This window comes from Camelus ferus, chromosome 1 (assembly GCF_009834535.1).
Source record: "Camelus ferus isolate YT-003-E chromosome 1, BCGSAC_Cfer_1.0, whole genome shotgun sequence".
NCBI classification, from domain to species: Eukaryota; Metazoa; Chordata; class Mammalia; order Artiodactyla; family Camelidae; genus Camelus; species Camelus ferus.
The window spans coordinates 101,520,937-101,544,559 of NC_045696.1; the positions used below are offsets into that span (position 1 = coordinate 101,520,937).

Sequence of the window (23,623 nt, forward strand, 5' to 3'; positions counted from 1 at the left end):
GTGTGTGTATGTAAGTATGTATATATGTATATATAATACGTATGTGTATGTGTGTGTGTGTGTGTTTGTGTGTATGACTAAATCACTTTGCTGTTCACCTGAAACTAACACAACATTGTAAATCAACTATACTTCAATAAAAAAATTAGAAAAAAAGAGAATATACTCTGCTTTGAGAGTCTGAACAACATTGTTTAATGTTTGTATTTTGTCATTTATTAACCGTGTGACACTAAGAGTTGTGTATCCTCCAAATGTCAGTTTCTTTGCCTATAAAATAGGGTTACTCACCACAGCAGCTGCACAGTGTTGGTGTGCAAAGCAGATGAAATCATGCACTTGAAATGCTAAGCACAGAGTGTCATCTAGTGCTCGACTCACGTTGCCTGCTTCCATTAACTCCATAAGAAGAGGAGTCTGCTGACTCCAAGGGATTTAGATGTAATCCATGAAAAGAGGCTCAGAAGGGAAATTGATCCCAATGCAGCAGAGACTGGGTTCTGCTTTGATGTGTTGGGTAGTTTGTGGTACAAAAGTCTCCAGCTGGAAAGGCCAGAAGAGCTCTGGACACATGGAAGGTCATCAACTTGGAAGAAGACAAGAGACAGAACAAGAGAATGGCATTGGGGAGGCAAAGAGGACGATGTTGGAAGAGCACAGGTAAGCACTCTGGAGATAAAGCAGGGAGATCAGAGAGAAGAGAAGTGCCCCTCCCTCAGTTAGAGGTTGAAGGTGGGATGTGCCAGGAACAAGAATAAAGAAGACTCCCTGAGAGAGGGTCCCAAGATTCATTTGTGGGAATGTGTAATTTAAATAATTTGTAGTATGTTTAAAAGCATGTGTTTATTGTTGGCCTTTTATCTCACAGCAAGAATATAATGCTCTATAATTAACTGGAAAGTTGAATAAAAATGATTTTAATTTATATAAGGTGTTCTGTGAACAAAATAATTCATACAGAAGTAATATTCCTTAAGGACTACATCACACATGAGAATATTTAGCAGGTTATAATACAATGACAGTTTTTGTGTGTGTGTGTGTGTATATATATATTATTACATATATATGTGTGTGTGTGTGTGTGTGTGTATATATATATATATATGGTATTGAAGTATAGTCAGCTTACAGTAATGGCACATATTTTAAATTTGCTTACTTCTGTAGGTTGCATCATTTCATACCATAACAGAAAATGGAATTAATTCTCATTGGAATCTACCAGTAATTCAGTAATATTTGCTAAAGATCACTGCCTTCCACCTAGCTTCTTAAGCCATAAATTTAGTAGAATTTCCTTTCTTTATTTTAGTGGTGATACCCAACACACACAGACACACACACACACTCACAATCAAGCACCAAGACCTATTGTCTCTATAGCTTAATTATCTGTCAGAACTGTCCACATATCTACATGGCCACTGCCATGGCCCTAATCCAAGTTGCCATCTTGCCTTATCAGGACAACTGTATGGCCTATAAGCCAGTATTGTCACTTCCACTCCTGTTCTTCTCCATTCTATTATCTAGAGACATTTGTGTTGTAAAAACACAAATATAATCACAGATGTCCACTGTTTAAAACCCAATAGTTGCTTCCTCTAGGCCTCCGATGAAATCAAATCTCTTGGACACGTTGGACGCTATACAGTCCTTCATACCTGGCTCCCATCTGCTCTGAAAGCTTCATCTTTTACCACTCTCTGATTGGCACTCTGTCCCAGTCATCCTGGACTCTTTCCCGTTTGCGGCTCATCCCTGATAATTTCCCTCACTCTCTGGCCGTAGATACACCCAAGACAAGTCTGACTCTTCTACTTGGTCATTCTTCAGTTATGAGTTTAAATTTCCCTTTCTCCAGTAAGCCCTGGCCCCCAAGTCAGAATAGGTCTACATTGCTATTCATTCTACTATCTTTTTGCTTCTCATGACACCTGTCGCACTCTTAATTGCTTACTTTTCGTCTGTCTTTCTCATTAACCCACATACTTATTGAAGGCTGGGACCGTGTCAGTTTTGTTTGCAGCAAAAACTGCAAAAATAAATAGCAGAATCTATTGTATAGAAGAAACAAAAAATATTGGCTGCATTTACTGTCAAACCAAATGGCAGTAAACATTTACATTATCACTGAGTAATTCTATTAATCATTTCAGTTATTTGTCTGTACAGCCCATTTATATCATATAATCTGACATACATTACAAAACACAAACTAAATGGCTTATATATATGCACTTCAAAGCAGATCATAACATTTATATACATTAAAATGGAGATATATATTTTTAAGATTGTGATTTCATAGGCAATTTGGCTTCATAATCATTTAAATGATAGAAATGTACAAAACTGTTTCCACAAGTATATCCTCTTTGTTACTAATTTCTCTGCAAAATAAAAACTTGATAAAATTTCCTTTGTATTTTTTCCCAACTTCTTTATAATTGAAATACTCTCTTTACACAAAATTAATATGATTTTTCCACCATAGCAGTAATTTCTTAAGAGGAGGAACAAACTGTGAGACTTGGTACTTGGATATTTCCACTTAAGCTAGTAAGACAGAAAAGGCAGGGGAACATGACAAATGAAATTTATGCTTCATTGTCAAATAAGAGCCGAATGGTATGTTATGAGCAGCACGAATGTTTGAAGCTCAGAGATAACAGAGATTTTCAAGGAAATACATACCCCAGATATTCAAAGGTCATTTCAATTCAATCCTAAAATAATGGAGCCTAAATTATTAAATAGATTCTGTCTCAGACACCCAGAATTAGACCAGGAGCCAATTAAGTACTTATTGCTACTGGGTATCATGAACTAATTCTCCCAAACTCCAGGGACAGGTTTCATTCTAACCCAGTCCTAAAAATAAGAAGCCAGAGAACAGTCTTAGACTATTTTATTTCATCTCAGGTTATTAATTGACTTGATTCCTGCCCTTATGTGGGAGAGAGGTCAGTGGGTACAAGCTATCACAGAGTAAAAAGGCACTTGAAAATTAAAATTATGGTTTTACATGGCAATCAATGAGCGGTGTTTCTTTAGAACATTTACTTCAAAAATTAAGGCTCAATAAATATTCATGGTTCTTGTTGAAAAAAAAAAAAAGACACCATTTCACTTCAGTTAAAGACCACTACCACCAAGGGCCAGGAGCACAAGTCTAACAAAGCCCAAACTTCCCGGCTATCTTGGTCTTCCAATCACAAAAATGTTTCAGGTTTTGACTAGAGTGAAATTTTCAGATTTAACTTAAGTATAAACCTAACATCCAGGATCATGGCAGAAGCCAACGTCAGAGACTAGAGGACCCATGGAATCTTTACCCCACAGTTTTGAACTCATGTTAGGGGAGGGATCAGAGTCTTACCTTTGCTCATTGGGAATAAGATAGGCAAATGGAAAAGTGAATATTCCTGCATATAGAAACAAACATCCTTCTCTATGTATGTAGATGTCGCTATTTCCTGTTATCAGCTTGAAGCTGCAGCTGCCAAGGTCTCTCATATTTCCTCGTTGTGACTCAAGGACTGGTGTCTTAGGTTCACTCGGCTGTAAGTTTAGCTCTGCCTGCTGAGGATGCGGGCCTCACTCATCCCTTCATCTCACTGTTCAGTGCCTCCATTCCCCTTTCTTCCATCTAGGAGGAATCATATCCTCTCTTCTCAAGAACTTAAATTTTCTCTACTTCAGTTAGTTCAGCTGGCAACTTCACATGAATGCTGAACACTGGCTTCTTAACCACATCAGTGGTTTTAGAAACATATAAAACTGGCACCTTTGTCTAAACTGGGGAGTCTGCTGTCCTTGCTGGACCAGAGATTCAAGAAAAACTATCCTCTCTGTACTAGAGAAACTGTCCCAACCAAGGCTGCCAACAAGCCCCTAAAATCAAAATAAGAAGATTCTTCTGGGTCTCATCTTTCCATAATTTGGCAGTGATGACCCATTCCTTCCTCCTGGGATTTTCCCTCCCCTTGGTCTCTAGGATCACACACTCTCCTAGTTTTCCTCTAATCTCACCAAGTAGTATACCATTTATTCTCGGTCACATGTGAAGGTGTTTCCTTTAGTGCAGAGCCCACAGAAGACCCTGAAGCATTACACTGTATCTTCTCTTTCTATCCAACACACTGCCTTACTCTTACACCATCAATCTCTAAAATAGCTAAAGACTTACTCATCTCCATGTTCAGCCCAAGACTCATTCTAGACCACCATGTTTATACACCCATTTGTCTATTCAATATTTCTGCTCAACTGTGATGCAGGAAATTCAACCTCAGTATATTTAAAACAGAAGTGCTCCCTGTTTTGCACACTCTAACTTATGAAGAACACCACTTTTTCACCATCAAGTCATTAAAGGCAGAAGTATGGTAGCTATCGGGGTCTTCTCTTTGTTCTGAATCAAATCCTGTTAAATCTTCCTCTTTCAATGTCCTTTGTAACTTCTCCACCTTTCTCTTTCCTTTCTGGTATCTCATACTGGCACATCTTCATGGTCTCATGATGGTCAGCCTGTACTCATAAATGGTCTTTCTGCTGATTTTACCTCCCTCTAATCAAAATTTCATTAAAATCATCTTTTAAAGCAGAGATTTGAACATATCATCACCAGCTGAGTGCCACTTGGGAGCTTCTCTTAGCCCACTGGTTCCCAAATTTTAGCATGCTTCAATCACCTAGAAGGCTGGTTGAAACATATAGACTGTTGAACCCCACCCCCCAGAAGTCCTGAATCAGTAGGTTTGGGTTGGGCCTCGGAATGAGCGTCTTTAATAAGTTACAAGGTGGCATTGTTGACACGACTGAAACTATACTTTGCAAATCACTGTGTAGCTTATAGTATACACTTCAATCCCTATAGCATCGTGTACAGGGCTTTGTCAACCCGTCTCCCCAGCCATATCTCCTTACCACCACTATCTAGATCTGAGAAATGGGCTCCAGATGCACGACAGTGCCTCACTGCTTCTTGCCTCTTTGCCTTTGCTTGGCTATTTCTCTTCCTGTTTCCTTTCCCTTTGCCTCCGTAATTAACATCTATTCATCTTTCAAGAACCAGCTCAAGTGTCACCATCTCACTGAGGCACTCCCCTCAACTGTCTCCTCTCCCTCACTACACACACACACACACACACACGTTGGTAGAACTGGTTCATCCCTTACTTGGGCTTCATTTATGAACTGAGTCTACTCTCACCACAGAACATGCATCTTTTTATTGCACTCAACTGCTTGTCTTCCCCTTTAAATTCCAAGATCTTATGAGCAGAAACTCTTACTAGTATGCATACCTCCAGTAGGTAGTCAAACATCTGTAAAATTACAGAAATGCAATATTTGATTATTGAATGAAAACAGATGAATATGAGTTAAACAACTTTAAAAGCCCACACTGTCCCACATATGTTACTCTGTACTTTTGTGCAAGGAAAACTCATAAATTGGGGGAAAAAAAAGTCCAAGGATATTTTACCTTTGTAGTATATGAAAAATATGGAAACAAGAATCAGAGCAGATTAAACCTTCTTCTTTCTTCTACTTAATGAATATAGACACTGAGAATAATTTTGCTAATGGAATATTAGGCCATACAACTGATTACACAGCAATTCCAGAAGAATAAAGAGATTCCAGTAATTCTACTGTATTCTCGGCTACATTGGCGAAGGCCAGCATTAATTTACGATGCATGCACCATGCTTAAATAAAAAGGATCTAGGCCACCTTTAAAAGAAGAGAAATAATTCACTTTAAACAGGGCCTGGAGTGGGTGGAAAAATTGCTTCTAACTATAAATTATGGAATGGTCAACCAAAATGAAATTTTTATATTCTTACTGGGTCAGAGATATAAATCCCTGCATGTTTCATAACACATTATGTTTTGGATAGTTCATTTATTTATAGTTTTAAAATATAACACACAATAGAATAGCCAATAACTATAGTGTAAAATATTGTGCTAAATACAGTGGAGGAGTCAAAGAAGAGGCAACACCACCCCCACCCTACGTGGCAACAGGGGCACCTTGGTGTTTTCGGTAGGACAAGTCTTCACTGCGTGGGGTGGTCCAGTGAGTTCCAGGATGTTTAGCATTCCTGTCATTCACCTGTTAAAGCACTGGTAGCATCCCTTAGTTAACGTAACTAAACTCGCCTTCACCTTTCCTTCCGTCCTAGGCGTGACAGAGCCACAGCTGAGGTTTACTGTACTAGAGGTGCCCTGACAAGGAGTTTCTTTGTGAAAAAGTGTGATACTTTCACTCTCTGGCTGTCCCACCCCATTTTTGAAGGGAATAAGAGAAACATGAAGAGGAAACACTTTAAATTTTCAATTTTTATTTTGTTATGGTTGACACATATGCTACTCATGTAACTCACTAATTAACATGTTGACATTGAACGGTAATGGTAGAATCTAGTAATTAGTTATGAGGGGAATAAATATTTCTTATGCTGATGTCTGTTATTATAAACTGGGCAATAATTATTATCTGGCCTGGGCTTTATTGTTGGACCACAGGAACATAATGGAATATGTTGTTTTCTATCAATGCATAAGGTATTCCTATATCATGGTTTATAGAGAGCTAGCTTAAATTTATGTATTGTAGTCAAAGTTAAAAAGGTGAATAGATTTAGATTATGATTCCTGGCTTTGATCCTTAATTGTCCAGTGCATTTTATTTTTGTCAGCTTACTCACATGTGATTAGAACTTGGCTTGTTTAATTCCCCCAAATGTAAAACATGTTGGTAAATCAGAATGTCAATTTGTTATTTACAGTGGGGCTTAGACTTTGTTTGGGACCAGAATGTTTGTGTCCTCTCATCAGGATACACCCAGGTCATAATTCAAAGGCTGTGCGTCCACCTCTACCACTTCCATCCTTGTCCTTGTCTTAGCAACTTTAATTGCATCTTGCCCTGGTGCATCCTGCTGGCCCATCTCCAACCTGTGCTCAACTAGTTATCCTTGTGATGAGCATCTTTAGAAAAATTAAATGGTGATTTTAACTCCCCTGCTTAAATCCCTCCAATGGCATCCCATTGCTCTTAAGATAAGAAACCATAAAAGTATTTTTCAGAAAAATAAAAGCTCAGAGACTTAGAAGCAATCAGGTGAGGACTGTAAAAACTTCTAAAAAAAGTTATTCAAACTGAAGAGAAGTGACAATAAATGGAAACTGGAAGTGATACAAAGAGATAAAGAAAATGGTATGTGGGTAAATATAAAAAGCTGCCTATTTTTCTCTATTTTTTTAAAAAGATAATTCTTACAGCAAAAATAAAATTTCATTGTAGGTTTTATAATATTTGTAAGAAGCAAATTATAGGATAAAAGGAGTAGAAGGAATTATATTTTTAAGATTCTTTTATTCTACACAATGTGGTATATGTTAACTCCAATTAAACTGTATTCTATGTTCTAGAGCAACCAAATAAAAAAATAAGTACACAAACATATAACTAAAAGACTGATATAGAATTTAAAATAAACTAATAAGTCTTTTCAATACTCAAAAATAAAATATTTGAGGAGTGAAAAAGGAAACGGAAAATAGGAAAATAAAAATCAAACAAATGGAATGAGAAACCAATAGCAAGACTATAGGCTTAAATGTAATAATATCAATGGTTGCATTAAATATCAACAGACTAGCTAATTAAAAGACAAAAACTGTCAGACAGAATAAAAAAGTAAGAGTTAAGTGTATCACATATAAAGACACAGATTGAAAGTAAAAGGACAAAAATTACAAACTACTCAAACAGTACATGTAAGAAATAGTATGGCTATAGAAATATCAAGCAACATAGATTTCATAGAAAGAAGCATTACCAAAAAGAATGGTAAATGGGACAATTTATCAGAAATACTTAGCAACCCTAAGTGTGGTTTCTTTAATAAAAGGACTTCAAAATACAGTGTTCTATATCATACCCCAAAATGATGTCCAGATGACCATCAACATGATGAACAATTTGAAAGCTAAGACTGTAAGGCTTCCCAGAGGAAAAACAGAACATTTTCATAATCCTGAGGTAGGCAAATACTTCTTAGTGAGGATTGAAAACACTCAAGATAAATTAAGAATATATATAATCTGGACTTGGTCAAATTAAAAGCTTTTGCTTATTAAATGACAGTCTTACAAAGATGAAAAACAAAGCACAGACTGGGAGAAAATATTTTCAGCACAAGTGTCCAGGAAAGTACTTGCATCCAGAATCCAATGAAGAAGACTCAAAATTGAACAATACATATAACACAGAATTGAAAAATGGGATAAAACTTCAACAGACATTTCACAAAAATAAGATGAATAAATGTTCAATAAGCCCACAGAAAGATGTTAAACATCTTAAATCATTATAAAAATAGAAAGTAAATTCACAATGATAAAGCACTTCATATACCATGAACACCAAAATACTGAAAAATGTGAAGCAGGTGGAACTCTACTTCATTAAGGGGGACTGTAATATGATTCAATTAATTTGGAAATTTGTCATATATTTTAATGTTAAATATATATGTAATATATAATCCAACAATTCCAAGTATTTGTACCAAAAGACTCATAGAAGAATGTTCACAGTAGCCTTATTCATAATAGTCAAAAACTGAAAACAATAAAAAAAAATCAATAAGAGACTAGAAAAACAAATTACGGTGTATAGATTCAACAGAAAGTTACTCAGTAATATGAAAGAATTAACTAGTGATACTTGAATCTCACAAACAGGTATTACATAAAAGAAGTCAGACTCATCTGACTCAAAGTCAAAATGCATTGAATTATACACTGAAGATCTGTACGTCATAAAAAATTTACCTCAGTAAAAATAAATATAATCCTTTTGAAAATCCAAAAAGTGGGAGGGAGGCGTTATCCCGTGAAATGTAGCAGAATTGAGAGACAATGTTTAAAATCCATTTGAAAATAGATATAAACTTTTAGCCTTCCCCCCCAAAGAAAGAGTGAATCAAGGAATATAGGCATGTTTCACTGTGCTTAATAAATATACTGACATTTCAGGTGACCCTGCAAGCAGAGTAACCTGTTAGAATGCTTACATTCTTGTGACTGATATCCCATGATTTATAAATTCATATAGAAGTTGACAAATGATGTGGAATACTCTTGAATTAATTTACTAGGGTTTGGAATAAGAAATTAATATAACTAAAAACTGAAATGTCAAAGTCTATCAATGTTTCATGAATGCTTCTCCTCTAATAAATATAATTCTAAGGTTTAAATCTCCTATTGGTATTAGTGTTGTGGATTCATAGGAATCTGGGCAATGACAGTGTCATGGACTAATCTATAAAATATAATTCCTGTTTAAAATGGTATCATGCAGCCGAATTTGCAAAAGGTTCCTCTGAGGTGTTGTACAATATTCTGCTGAGGAAGTGTGGGTCATGAAGAATGGGCTAAACCGTGTTATTTATTTCAGTGCAGAAGAACTTGAGATTTTCTATTTCTTAATATGGTCATTTGAAAATCTAGGAGAATGTATAAAATAAGTCCTGCCTCTTGATCTGTAAGAGAAAACTTTAAGGTGTTGATTTCTCTCATACACGTAAAAGATTGAGAATTAGCCACACCTGAAGTAGTTAACCATGCAAAAGGAACTATTTCAACATATAAAGGGTTAACATCCTGTGTAGGAAGCCAAAAATCAAGTACTAATGGTCAGAAGCAAAGCTAAATGAACTTTCAGTGGGGGCATGGGGGTGAGCACGGAGCACTTGCAGTAGTTCCGATTCAATGCGATGAAAGTCTTTGTTTTATCTTTTTCTTCTAATGTTTTTTTTTCTTAATTTCTAAGTTTTACTCTTTGCCTGAAACAGTACTAGAGAACACAACAACTTCTCAACAAATGTGTGGTAAATGAACTAATACATGAAATAAATAGGGCAAGAGACAGGGAAGAGAAAACGAAGGGTCCCATGGTGCCACTGCACAGGAATCGCAGTGCCGTAGAAAGAAACCACTGACTTGAGACGTGGAGATGCTGGAGAGGGTGACAAGTCCTCGAAGAACGTCTTTTTACAGAATCAAGAAGTAAATCCTGAAATTAGAGACCTAACCCCTGCCCTTGGAGATCATACATCAATAGAATATCCTTTCCTAGTGCTGTCAGGCTGAGAATATTTCGGAGAACGTCTGCCTATGTCATCAGATGTTCCAGCATCAGAGTCAGGAAGTCAACTTAGCTGGCAGGTCTTTCTCAGAGCTCAATTTAAACACAGCTCCTAATGAGAGGTGCATTAATACTAAGATAATGAAATGAAGATGAATCCTCAGCCACTAAAGAGTGGGAAGAGGTGGACTGGCTTGAGTTCTAATTTAAGGATATGTTTATTGTTAAAGCATCATCCAGACTGATCATTCATCTGTGAGGATACTGCTCAGACTGGAGGAGAGGTGTGAGGGCAACACTGTCCCATAAATAAAAATACCATTTCCTGAAAATTCTGCTGGAGGAAATTCCTACTTATTAAAATATCTAAACTAAATTTTTTCAGAAGAGCCAACTGAATCCCCCTCACTAACTTCCATCTCATCATATTACTGTTCTAGTTCCTAAAAGAAATCTTCAATTGTGAATTGTCAAAGAACTCTGGAGTTTATATGATATTTCATGATTATTTTTCTCCACAAGGAAACAAAAAGGACTAGTAGAATGCAAAAAATCCGTATGTTTCAATCCACTGAACAAGGTAACCAGTTTAACTTATGAACAATGGTGTTCAAAACAGGTCTTCCTTTGCAGTCTTTCAGGGACCTGTATTACTGACCCACAAACAGATTCATCAGAAACCATAGCAGTGCACACTTCACATCCCTTCTTGAGTCTGCTCAATACACAATTAATCTCATTTTTATTGCATGGTTTTATACAGTGGTAGAACTTTTGGGGCACTACATAAAAAAATTCTTCCCAGAATCTCCCAGAGACAAGGTTTTTATTTTCCAACTCAGAAATTCATATTTGGGCAAATTTCAGTTTGGATATTTGTAGCCTGTCAAAGGTAATGATTTCATCCTTTAAGCTCCAGGCTCACTTTCTCTTTTAAGTCATGAGGATATTAATTTTCTTTTGGAAACGAGCAAGCAAATTGAGGAAAGCTCTTATGGCGCCTCCAAAGTGGTAACTTCTCCCCAGAGGAGATACTGGCTTCTGTCTTTGAGCAAATAACTTACATATCCTGGCTTTGATTTTTTCTCATTTGAAAAGATATATCATGGAATCAAATGGCATTTCTCAAGGTAGATCTGTGGTCACTAGACCTGTTTGATGTAGAAAAACCAACTGCACTGTCAGATTTTTAACAAAGATGTTGCTACTTATAAGACTCGTATTACAGAGGATAAATGGGGAGCATTTTTCATCCAAAAGTTGGAGACTCCACACTCCAGTTCATTACCACATTAGAACCAAGATTTCTGGTGCACATGAATACAACCTCCAACCCCTACCTCGTGGTCAGTAGGGAGGAGGGCACTCAGCTCTTAGCAGCAGAGGTGAGGTGGACTTTGCAATCATAAATCAGCAAACTACACAAGGCTACTCAGAAAGGGTCATGCTAAGATACAGATGAAAGAGGCCATAGTATTTACCTGGTAAGATATTAATCAGTAAGTTTTGTTATCAGTAAAAGGGTAACAGAGTGTCTCTAGGAAACAATCTCTTTATTAGTTCAGATTTTAATGTTTTGAATATGTGACATGAAGTTCTGTTGGTTTTGGAAACCACTTATCTCTTTGGGGATTCTTTCAGTATAAGCGTCCAAGTTCAATGAGTTCTGGTCAAACAAGGCTTGCTACCCTTGGAGAGTGTACATTAATAAACAGAAGGCTCTCTGTAAGCTGTGTTTAACTGTGCTTCCCAAACATGTTTAACCACAAAACCCATAACATATACTTCCAGCCAATGGAAATAACCACCTTAGAACAGTCTTCAGGAAACACTGACCTCAAATGATTTCCTAAATCTAATATATATTCTGAAAAGAGGCTAAACCTGAGTAGACTTTGATTTGTAGCCTTCAAAACTAGTGAAAAAAGTAACTGAACATATTTCAATGGTTCTTTGTTGTTTTCATATTTCTTCTCTCAAACCTGTTTTAATTGATCTTCACAATTCCATGAAATGGCTTTCATTTTTAAATTGACACGGGGAAACCACAATACACCAAAGACTTCTGCAAATGATTTCAGTGGAAAATCACCTGACCTCACAATAATAGTCATACTGCTCAGTTTGCAAGATCTTCTCTGGATAGAGCCATGCCACATTTCCATGTCTCCAAGACGTTAATTTCTTGAAACCGCCCTCACAGATTCCCCATGCTTCCCACATAGGCCTATGCAGTAAAGACCCTTATGCTCCAAATGACTCCTACTTCCCTCAGTCTCTCAAGATTTGGTGAAGTATTATATTACGGAAATAACACTGGTTAGAATTAGACACTCCTGGGTTCTAATCCTTACGCTCTAAGTCATCAACTTCAAGACCTTGCAAGTTACATTTGGTAATTTCATTTACTCCCCTTGAAAAGAGAATGATGACATCTGTGCTTTCTAGGGACAACAGTGTCTTGATATAGAATAAAGACCTTCAGAAGAACTGATTTTCCCTTGCCCTCTTCGCCACTCTCGTTTTCTGACACCATTGTCAGAACTGCAAAGAGCTAAGAGTGAAGATTATACTGATATTTATTGTTGAGAAAACAATGGTGAATAGAGTAAGGAGAACAGCCATCTCAGCACCACCATTACCCACAGCCCTTTCTGCAGAATGTCATCTTCACTACAGGACAGAAGCTCTATTTTCTAAGACTCTGAAGGCATTTTGTGACTACAATGGGGTAGAGGGCTTTGCAATGGACCCCCGTTTCTCAGACACAGAGGACTTAATGATTATACTCAGAAGGGAGTTAATAAATGAAGAAAAAGGCCAAAAGTTCACACCACTTCTTCAGTAAAACCCAGTAGCATTGCATGGCGGTATTCTGAAAAATAAAGGGTGACCTTCCTTCCTTCCTTCCTTCCTTCCTTCCTTCTTTCCTTCCTTCCTTCCTTCATTCCTTCCTTCCTCATTCATAAAATGTTTATTGACCACTTACCATGGATCAGAGGAATAAGGAAAATTGTGGTTTGTCCATCTTCTGACTCAGTTACTGCAGGACTGGGGGCTGCTTTCTTTGTCCCAGGACACAGTGGGGTGGCTGACACCAAAGTGAGCAGGGGCTCACGGTGGCACCCGAACAGCACAGGGGCATACGAACAGGAATGGATGCAACTCACCTCCCTTTTTACTAAAAAAGCCAAAGCCTCTCCCCAAAAGAGGGGCTTACTACTAACCCAAATGGAGTTTTAGAAAATCAGTCTGAGGTAATTAATTCTTTATGAGAAATTCCAGAAAGACTCAGGTGCTCTGAAGTATTTAGCAAAGAATGGCTACATTTTAAAAATTATTGTTGGATACATATTGCACTTAAAAATTGAACTATTTTTAAGGAAAATTACATGGCATGGCATTGAGTATTGGGTTTCAGAGAAGTGGGACTACCTGTATTATGTATCTCAAATGTATTTGTCAACAAAGCCAATTCTGAAGTGAAAGATTTTTGGTGCTTTCTTTTGATGTTGCATAGAAAGAACTTCCCCAAAAATTATGTGTGGCTTGGTCTGTAGGCAGTGCAGTCATGGGTGTTTTAGTTAAAGTATGGTTTGTTTTGCAGAGACATTTGGACATTTCAAAGGAATGTTCATGAATTTCCAAATGCTATGTTTGCTGTAGCAAGACATGCAGAGTAATCATTACCTCTGGCTGTGATTTCCATCTTCCCCACACTGCTCCCCGTGTGTGCTTCTTTTATGTTTGACAGACATCCTGCATTTTTACCACCCTGACAATAATCATGTAGTTGGTGAGCAGCAACCATTAAGCTTAAGCGTATTTGGTCCTACTTAGTCCCAATTATATGATCACGAAGCACTTCAAGTGGTAACACAAAGTCAAGCATCAGGACAATATAAAATCAAGAATTTAAATGAAAAAGAGAAAGGAAGTTACTTTGAGTGAAGTACAAGCTAAAACACATCTTTTATGGGGTTCTTTTTAATATAATATATTACCCTAGAACAAATTATTTGAAAATAATTTATGAAATTACCATTAGAACATACATAAGCTGTAGCAAAACTTTTGTGAGATTTTTCAATCTTCTGAAAGTTTGTCTTTCTTGAATATTAAAACACCTTAACAATATTGTCTTAAAATAGAGTAACTACCTAGTAACTCCTCAAAGGATTTTTTTCTTTTTGTAGGATCTCAGAGTGCATATTATTCTATTCTAAGATTCCACCCAACATGTCCTTTATAACAGTCTACTTCAGAATAAAACAATTAATGTACAATTGCATCTAGATTATATTTCTACTTGAAATGTGCAAATAAATATATTAAAACTATATAGCAATGTCTTCAGTAGGCATATAGTATGTGTGTGCATATGTTTATACATACATATATATGTGTGTTTATATATATTTAATTTTTTTAGCTTACATTTTTGGGAGCTAGACATAGCTAATCCTAGTAATAATTACATCTTTACTTTCTTACTTTTCATTGCATTTTTTTTAGTAGAAATATTTTCATGGAACCCCCTAAAAAGAAAAGCAACAGGTAGTGTCTTTTAATTTATCATATTCCAACTTAACTTAAGGACTTGTGAGAATGAATATGATGTACACACACAAAGATTTTTCTTCCAAAAATATTAGACCTATTCCATTCAAGAGTCAAATGAGATGGCAGACCTAAGTGATTTCTCACAACTCCCTAAGTTAACAATTTGGAATTTGATTAATTAAAAAATACAATCTCCTGTTTTTCTTATTAAAATATTCCACTAAAATAGTTCTCCCCCCCAAAAAAAAAAGTTCAGAAAGAAAGGAAATACTCATTACTAGGATCAGCTATGTCTAGCTCCCAAAACTATAAACTCAAAAGGAGCCTGACTCCATAATATAGCTCTAGGTTACATATAATTCAGATGTCACTCAGATAGAGTCAAAAAACACACATATATTTTTAATTCTTTAGATATTTGGATTACAAAGAAACAGCTTTGGAAAAAGGAGGATGCAAAGTAGCAAATAATATCTTGGTATCTTGACAGTTAAAAGTTGTGGAAAAATTTCATGGGAACAAATGTGATCGTGAATTGTAGATTTATATTAATATTAGAATATATATTTTTTAAAGTTTGGGATTAAGAGACAGGTCAGAGCATAAAGGGGAGAGAAGCTGCTTCCTTTGCCACATTAATATTGTATAGGAAGCACCTGAACTTGACAATGACTCTCTTTGCAATTGAGTGAAATAAGAAAATAAGTTATCTGGTCAAGATTTTGCAACATTTTTGAGTAATCTGGGCCCGTTCTACCAAAATTCTCATTATTTATCATGTACCTTTCCAACCATAACACAGTCAAACTTTCTTCTTCTAAGCCCGTTCTGAATGGCTACAGGTTGAATAGAAAATGATAGGAAAAGCCAAAATGAGACCAGATCTGAGTAAGTTATTTGACCAATTTCTAATGGGAGCCAACATGATGTTATCCATGATAATTACCTTAACCTGCATTGATGATCTATTTATATGAACCATCTCTACCATTCTTTTATATATAAATACGTATTTATAACTTTTTTAGAATTTAATTATGGTTGACTTGTGCTCCCTTTGGGATACGATGAGTTCCACTTTTTTAATTCGTCCCATTGTCTTTCTGTTGTGACCTCATCTTTATGACTTATTCCTTATAGACCATAGTCACAAATCAAGGCATTTTAAGTTAAACTCTTCTCTCTTATAATTATAAAGCTATGAGTTGGGGGATTTACTGACCGTAAGTACCATCTGAGCAGATCAAGACTTCAAAACTGGTTAAAAGGATAATTTTCTCCAAAATGGATGTATGGAGTCCAAGGAGAGCTCCACTCAATAGGAAACAGGAGTTAGGAGTCCCTACATATTTCACTGTGGTCCCTGGGATTGCCTCACTGAGCTATTCGAGATGCATGTCCTTGAAGGAGAACCATCACCAACTGGACTGAAGGACAGATTGCTACAGGCTCACTAGAAGGCAGCAAAAAAGGAAGCGAGAGACAAGATTAAGGCCACATACTCCGCTCTAGCCTGCTGGCCTTCTCCTGGGGCTTTGATGCGCACAGATCCACGCTGTATTATCCCTCATTTTACTGATGATCACTTTCAGATTCATCCTGGGGAAGGGAACTTCCATTTGAAACCTAGCATTTAATCCTAGTCTAGAATTAAAACTGCACTCAACCCCTCCTTGGAAAAATGTGTTCAAGTACTCAATGACCAACTCAGTTCCACTCAAATTTTCTCTCTAGTCCAGCAGAAAAGTAGAAGTGCCATTTTTTTGAGGGTTGCAATGATTTTTGTCATTTTAATGCATTTTAATTTTTCCAAAACAGTTTTATTAGAGAAGTTTTAAATTTGTCCTTTTTTCCAACATAAAACAAGCAGCTATTGTCTAAATATAAACCCACATAAAATGTCTTTATTTAAAGGTCAATATTTAAGAATCCAAATGGAGGGAAGGGGTACTAAAAACATACACCTGTAGAATACATACTTTGTTTCCTTCAATTTCAGAATGAATCTCTGACTTTCAGTGAAGTTCCACAGGCCATGTAGCAGTATCTTGTATTTTAAATCTCTTAACCAGGCTTTTAGAGAAATACTGGATCAGAATGCTGTGTCTTATCAGTAAAACACATTTCATGGTAAATTCAGAGGGAAAACATCGAGTGGAACAGATGTATGCTCTTTAAGGACCATTTATTACACCAATCCTATTAAAAATAATCATGTAGCTTCTCACTCTTTATAATATTTTGATCCTTCCTTTTGTTACACATAATACCATAAGTTAATACTTTACATGAAAATCCATTTCCAGGACAATCCTATTGGGCTGCTGTACCACAGTAAACTCTAATCTCTGGAAGAGAGAGAAATTGCCGTGAAGGATAACAATGTCCATCCTTTAAATATGGGTTACTGTTTTCTTTTGCATTTAATAGAAGGAAAAAAGGAATAAAGAGGGCAGCATTCAAAAACCCTATTGGCATACTGAAGAAAAGATCAAAAATAAGACTAATCCTTCCAAAGAGGAGATCAAACCTAGAAAGCCCAGGAGAGTGAAAGTTGATGGCATTTTATTCAACTGAATAAATGAATTCTAAATGTGAATATGACATATAATGAAAAATGATATTATAGTCTTAAAAAAACTTTTTAATCTAAGGCAGACAGTTTATAAAAATAAGGGTACACACACACACACACACACACGCAATGCCATATTATTCAAAAATTTTCCATATAATTGTATAGCTTCCTCCTACACACACACATTCACAGGGTACAGATGAATGAGGAATCATGTTAATAGAAGAAATTCTGTTACAATCAATGGGAAGCGTGCTTTTCTATTCCTGCATTATTTCCCCAGTCCCAATTCTTCTAAAAGGGAAAAGCAGAGACAAACCCATTTGCAGAAGGCAAGGTCCTGGGGGACATCTCCCTCTACATGCCTCCCTCTTTGTCTCAGTCACTCTCAGTAAATACTTAATGATTGTCCACTGTGCACCAGCTGGGGCTGGGGATACAATGATGAGAAGAATAGTTTCTCCCTTCAATTATCATCTAGGGGGAAGAGAAATCTACAGACTACAACACAGCACACTAAATTCTCCCCTCTGAATACTGTTTTCTGCAATAGCTAGTCAAAATGCTGAGAGCGCCTGGAATCAGTAAAGACAGAACAGATCTGCTTGCAGAAGGGGAGATCGGGTGGGCTTGGTGCTATAATTTCATGTATCTCTTTAGATCAGGAATTGAAGTAAGATAGTGCATGAACACCTGCCTCTCTGGGCCTTCTCTCCACTCCTGCATTCTTCACATCCATCCCCATATTCCTCCAGATACAGGCCCCAAGACACCTGCTCTAATTTTTTTGTGTCCTGCAGGTAGTTCTCAAAAAAAAAAAAAAAAAAAAAAGCAGATAAAATAATTCTGGGACAAATTCAATTGAGTACAGCGTGTCTGCGAGAACATGTCTCCCGGGGACTCCCTGTCTCCCAAAACCTGTATCATGGACTATTAAAGCAGAAGTTTCATCTGCAACGTTAGGATGGATATCAGATACCCAGGCAAGATACAAGGCAAACAAATTTTCAAAAGCCACTGTCAAGTAAAATACAAGTTTAAAGCTGCACTTCAGTTATATCCAAATTAAGAATACAGAAGAGTGGGAGGAGGGAAAAAATGAGGAGTATGGGACAAACATATACACACTACTATATATAAAATACATTAACAACAAGGCCCTACTTGTATAGCACAGGGAACTATATTCAGTATCTTGTAAAACTGCCTTCCACTAAGGAGGCTTAGGAATTCTATAAGGCAAAAGAACCTGAAAAGTAATATATATACACACACATGCATAATGTATATCTGAGTCACTTTGATGTATACTTGAAACTAACACATTGTAAATTAACTATACATCAATAAAATAAAAAAATATATATATATGGCCAATTAGTGCACTTAGACAGATTTTATCTGCATCTATGGCAACTATAAATTATAATTGACTGTTGAATGTTATTACTTTTCTGTATATGGGACTGACTGATAACCATACAGTGTTACTTCATATGAATAATAAAAATAATTATAACCCAGTAAGATAAATAAATAAATATATATATATTTGAGAAATTAAAAAAATAAGAATATAAGAGTCAAGTGAGAATTTGGGGGAAGAATTTGTAGGGCAAGATGAATTCTATAGGAACCATTTACCCCAAAGGGAGGGAGGGAAAACTTTCCTCTGCAACTCAAGTCAGAAGAAAGGAGGGTTCAAAGGGACCACTCTTCACAGTGAAGGTGACCCGATAAACTAGGTTCTGCCTTCCACTAAGGAGGCTTAGGAAGCAGGAGAGATGGGCCTGAGAGCTGGCCAGAGAGATTGGATTGTGCAGAGAATGAGAATTGCTTCTGTATTGGGATTGGTCTGCCCGCCCAGAATTTGTATAGGCAAAGAGAGCACAAATGTTTCCTGTTGACCAGATGTGAACCCTTTTCAAAAGAGAGGGCCAACCAATGCTGCTGAAGAGGACTGCCCCGAGAGAAAAGCATCTTGGGAAGGCCCTTGAACTCCAGCAGAGACAATCTGTGGGGAGATCTCTGAAACATGAGAAGTCAGCGGGGAGGATGGCAGAGTTGGGGGTACAGAAAACAAGTGGGAAAATCAGCCCTCATGTCAGGGGAAGGACCACCATATGTACACTTGGGGGCCTCTGGAGGTCCACCAAAGCCCCCCTCTGAGAGTCAGCGTCAAACAGCTGCCAGGCCCACAGAGTGAGATGCTAGTTTGTGACACCACCAACCAAGGAACACTTTCCTACCCCTTCATTGTCTTTTCTCCTCAGCCTTCAGGGTCAAAAATCAAACAGAGCAACAGAGGAAAAAGACAAAAATAAATAAATAAACAAAATGCCTGAGACAGGGATGCTAGGGGAAAATATCCAAAACTTGGGAAAGAGGGGGAAAAGCAGACTGCGTGTCCTTTCTGTGTCATGCCCAAGCACAGCTAACAGGTCTACCCAGAAGGAATCGTTATTTCACTCACTATTTCTGCTTATCAGGGCTCAGACGTTAGAATTGGATACCGACTTACAGATTTCTGTCCAGGAGAAAACAGAACCTGAAAGTTACAGTTCTAGGACAAATTTAGGAAACTTAATTCAGCTTTCTTTTCCTGGGCAAATGTGTGGATTCTGCAAAACCTCTTAAATCAGCTTGACCAGCCTGCTGATTTCCTCATTAATGACTTACATACATTTTTGACCTGTGCTCACTTTATGACTGCAGGAGACTCGCGTTTGAAACTTCTTAAAATAATACCTTTCTAGAGAGGCAACCTTTCTCTGCCTCTCATTGCCAGCCACCAGCCTGCCCCAGACCCCCAGCCAAGGAAGGGGAGAAGATTTAACTATAATTCAGCTCCAAAGTTCTCGTTCTGACATGTGGCTGTCCCTCTAATTTCTGAGCAGAGGCCATATTAGCAACATACAAAGTGACTTTAAAAGTTTCAGTAACCTGGGAGTGTTCATAAGTGTCATGTATCTGCCAAAATTACATGTCCAGAGGTAGTGGAATATTTCCTGCAATATTTTTTTTTAAGTAAAGGGATAATAGGAAATAAAAATGATGTCTTTGATGAAAATCCTTTGAGTTCTGTTTGTTCTTAATTTGTAGTCCTCTAAAACTACAGAAGGATGATAGAAAGGGTCACTAAAAGAAAAGAAACCAGAATATGTATTTCTTTGTTCTTTTTCTAACCAGGGTAAGCCTCATTTTTAGTTAAAAAAAGAAAACAAAAGTTTTATATATGAGTGATGTGCATTCCTTTTAAATACAGATAGCCTGTTTAAATTTACAAGCACTATATATGCTAGAAAATATATTATCTTGAATCAGGTATTCAGAAGATTATAAACAACAGCCAGCTCCAAAAGTAATAATTTTCATCAGGACAATTTCATTTAAATTCCACTTCATCCAAATGATACCAATAATGTATTTTTCTTGAGCAATTATAAAAGCAGATGGGATCTTATTATAGATTTTTGCATAGCAACAGTAAGATTAACTGTACTCAAAGTTGAGATGACCTATAAAACCTGGCACAGCTTGTGCTGTACAGGATGTTAACATTTTTACATCCCAAACACAGAAATGCAAATGAAATAAAATGCAGAAATACAAAGAAATAAATGAAACTTGTTAAAACATACTTTCATTAAATATAACCTTTGAACATCATACCAAAAATAAGATACTTAATTCAACAAAAGTAGTAACTGATACATAATTTAATAAAAATAGTAATACATTATAACTTCATGTCATGCTTGGTTTACTGACTATTCACACAGGAGTGACTATAACCCTTGGAATTAAGTCTGAAATTTGGGGTCTACATAGAGTCAAGTTCTAAACCCACTTCTTAACTGGCTGTGGAATTTGGGAGGAAGATCATTTAGGTTATTTTAGCTCCCATTTCATCAAAATGTCTACTGCAAAGCGTGTTAAGTATTAAATATAAGAAAACAATGTATGTGAAGTACTCTGTATGCTTCTAAATCCTATGTTCATGTTAATTATTATTAAAGTTTCTGTTTTGCAGGTATGTTCTCTTCGTGGGGGAATAGTATCATCATAATGCAGAGCATTTTCCTGAAGAGTAATAGATTGTAAGGAGAAGACATAATGGTCCCTCTTTGAAAACTCCAATATGATTCACTGAGACGCTGAACTTGAGAAATGAAGACGGAAGTGAAGTAAGACCTCTCTGCTGCTGCTTCCGCTGTACACAGCTTCTGCTTATTTCTGGCCAGTGGAGTGAGAAAGAAGGCAGGGAACACAGATCACTCCCTCAACATGTGCAAGGAAAAGCCAAGTGCAGCAGCTGTTACCAACTGCAGGCATTGGCTCCCTGATAGCAGAGCTCCCAGCAAGACTCCTGAGTCTGAAGCCAGGCAAGTACTTGGAGTCCTAGCCTGCAAGGAAAGCCCTTCTCCCCTCCTGTTTCTCTGCCCTGAATCTACTGAAGACCAATGCCAGAAATAGCAGCATTCAGGAGTTGAAGACCCACCATTCCACAAGACTGACATGACTGACGGTGGCAGAGTAGCCTCTGCCAGTATTTAGCTCTCCAGTAATTGATGGGGAGCAGCTGGATAAAACCTGCTTTTCCAAACTGCAGCCTCTCTAAGCAGAGCACTGACAATAAAGGAAGAAAAAGTTAAATATCAGAGAAGACAAAGGAATGGATACAAGTTTCCTCATATTTTAAGGAAACATCTTGTTCTTTGGAGATACATTTGTGGAAAAAAATTAGTATGTTTTGGATTCAAATTATCCCCCTGCATAAGTAGATATTCTGTAGCTTCTGGAGTGAAAATCACAAAAAGAACAAAAACAAACAGAAATGAGATTATTTAAAAGTAGCATATGTTAACTTTGGACTATTAAGTAACTAAATGTGTTAAACTAGGTTCTCCTGCACTTCCTTGTACAGTCCAGAGAAATATATAATAACGTCCTGAAAGGTAAATACAAAGTAATATGTCAGATGATAATCACATCGCAGATCTATGACTACTGGTTATAATTTTGGAAAACAGTGGAGTAAGTGGAGAACACTTACTCAGTGCATCACGGTGTTCAAGGAGCCACCTCCATACACTGCTAGCTTTTTGGCTTTGGGGAATAACTACACAAATCATTTAAAGAGCAGCTAATCAACAATTTAAGGACAAATGTACACATAGTAGCTAGCAGTTTCTATGTTCTGGGTATCAAATGAGTCATATGAAAGTGATAAATTCCAGCCTGCAGCTGTTATGCTAATGAAGTCACCAGTGAGTCAAGTTCTATCTAAATATATGCACATGCATTTCTATTGCCATTACATTTACCCCCAGTTAACATCAATTATCTCAAGAGTTAAAGGGCATTTCTTCACACCCCTACAAAATAAAAAAAAAAATTGCCCAGAATAAATTATGCGTTCAACAAATCCCCAGATATATTCAATATACCCCAGGATAGCATTCAGATTCCAGTCCTTTCAATGGGCAGCTTCTGGACCCTGACTTGAGGTGCTCTGTCCTCACAACAGAGAAAACTGTGCAGTAGTGTTAGTGCGGGATTTTGCTCTCATGATCTTGGTGATCAGTATTGAAAGGAAAAGAGATTTTTGACTCAACCTTTGTTCAGGGTTGTATCCACAGACGTAAGGCAAACACAACTGTTTTTCTTTAGTATTTTTTTTTTCAAAACAATAATATGAGGTCGTCACAATGATATTTTCTTTTGCTTTTGCGTGGAGATCACAATTCAGGATGAAAAATACAGAACCTAGCAAATTCTCAGTTATTTTAGTTTACCCTAGGAAAAACCCTGAAGACAACCATAGCCACAGAAGGCAGGAATTGAGATTCCACTTTGCAGGCATCTGTGGTTAAAGTAACTACAAAACATAAAGTAGCCAGAGCAATAAACTGGGTCAGAGTGTCAGGTCTGGCAAGGAGGAGTGGCCTGACCCACTTGTGTCATTTGGCGCTTGGGGCCTCTATTGACTGACCTGGAATCTGAGAAGCTTAGGGAAGGTCATTTCAAAAATGTTCTTAGTTCTAATATCCTATATTTGGGTAAAGAGAATGTTAAGCAATATTATAACTTGCAAAAGTAGCATCAATTGCCCCCTCCAAAAATCACAACCTTTACAATTAATTTCCCCTCTCCCAGTAACTCACCTTCAAAAATAGAAAGGCTGTACATTTGAAAAAAAAAAAAAAAAGCTTTCTTTATTATGAACTTAAATGCATAAATACAATTCTTAAATCACATTAATTCTATATAGTAATTTTGAGACAGGAAGAGGGCAGGGC

The 23,623-nt window shown here is 36.9% G+C and overlaps 1 long non-coding RNA gene across 1 annotated transcript; it reads left to right on the top strand.

The window, feature by feature from the left end:
* Positions 1-317: 317 nt before the first annotated feature.
* LOC116665863 lies at positions 318-23,011 on the top strand. The gene is made up of 2 exons (XR_004322611.1): positions 318-660; positions 21,355-23,011. It is a non-coding gene; the product is annotated as an uncharacterized LOC116665863 (long non-coding RNA).
* Positions 23,012-23,623: the final 612 nt, after the last annotated feature.